Source organism: Propithecus coquereli, unplaced genomic scaffold (genome assembly GCF_000956105.1).
Source record: "Propithecus coquereli isolate 6110/MARCELLA unplaced genomic scaffold, Pcoq_1.0 Scaffold137, whole genome shotgun sequence".
NCBI classification, from domain to species: Eukaryota; Metazoa; Chordata; class Mammalia; order Primates; family Indriidae; genus Propithecus; species Propithecus coquereli.
This window is the reverse complement of record NW_012137969.1, coordinates 2,736,987-2,738,178: the sequence shown is the minus strand read 5'-3', so window position 1 is coordinate 2,738,178 and position 1,192 is coordinate 2,736,987.

The following is a 1,192-nucleotide window of genomic DNA, read 5'->3' as shown; positions in this document are numbered from 1 at the left end:
TATTAAATATTTAAAGATTTTAAAATTAGGTTTGTATTAAAGAATATTTGTTAGCAAAAGAACATTGACATTACTTTCAAAGCATGCTGACTTTCCCTCCCTGGTTGGATGCCCTGTCTTCCTTCACAGGAGGTAAATAGTATTCTGAGTTCTGTATTTATCATTCTAATTAATTTTTTTGTTGTTTTACTACATATGTACTTATATACCTAAACAATATATCGTTTAAGTTTTTGTGTTTCTGAGATTTATAGAAAATATTTATTTCCACATTATTTTCCTGAGGTTATTCATTTGTTGCTTGTAGTTGTATTTATTTTTACGGTTATTTGGGATTCCTTTGCATAAATCTACAACATGTTTACCTATCCTACTCTAGGTAGGCATTTAGGTTATTTCCTTTTTTTTTTTTTAATCTACAAAATATGCTTTTTTGATGTTATACATATCTTCTGTTGCAGTGCACAGGAATTTTTCTAATATACATAGGAGTAAAATTCCTGGGTCACAACATATATGCTTCTTTGATATTAGTAGACAGTACCAAATTGTTTTCCATAGTAGCCGTGCCAATTTACACTCACGGTGCTTTTTTAGGGGGGTTGAGGGTGCAATCTGGTGAGATTGAAATGAATGTTTTTTTCCCCAGTTTTTTCAAGTTTTTATGTTTATCAGTTATATATATATTAGAGAGTTGACTGTTTCTGTAAGTTTTGTTGTGGGGAAGGGACCCAGTAGCCTTTCAAACAGCCCTCCTTATTTTAGCTGATGCCCTTCACAGCCCACCTCCAGAGTTATTTGGTGCAGCCAGATCTAACACTTTGTAAGATCCTGTCATATAAATTAGGTTATTCCTTGGTCTATGCTACTGTTTTTTGTTTGTTTTGTTTTTTTAAGGCTAGTTAAGTGAAGCAGTGGGGGTGGAGAAGGAACAAAGGAATCTGTAACTGGTTGTGATCAATTAGTTGTAAGTACCACTGCCTTCAGACCAGCCTGTGCCACCTGTTGGAGTAACCAATCCTTTATCATGGGGGTTAAATCAGTTACTGTTAGTTCAGTGTGGCTTCCATCTTCTAAAATGTGGTGCTGGTTCTCACTTTTCCCATTTGCTTTGTTGTGACAGGTTTTGAGGTTTTAAAAATTGCTTTGCTGGCCGGGCGCGGTGGCTCACGCCTGTAATCCTAGCTCTCTG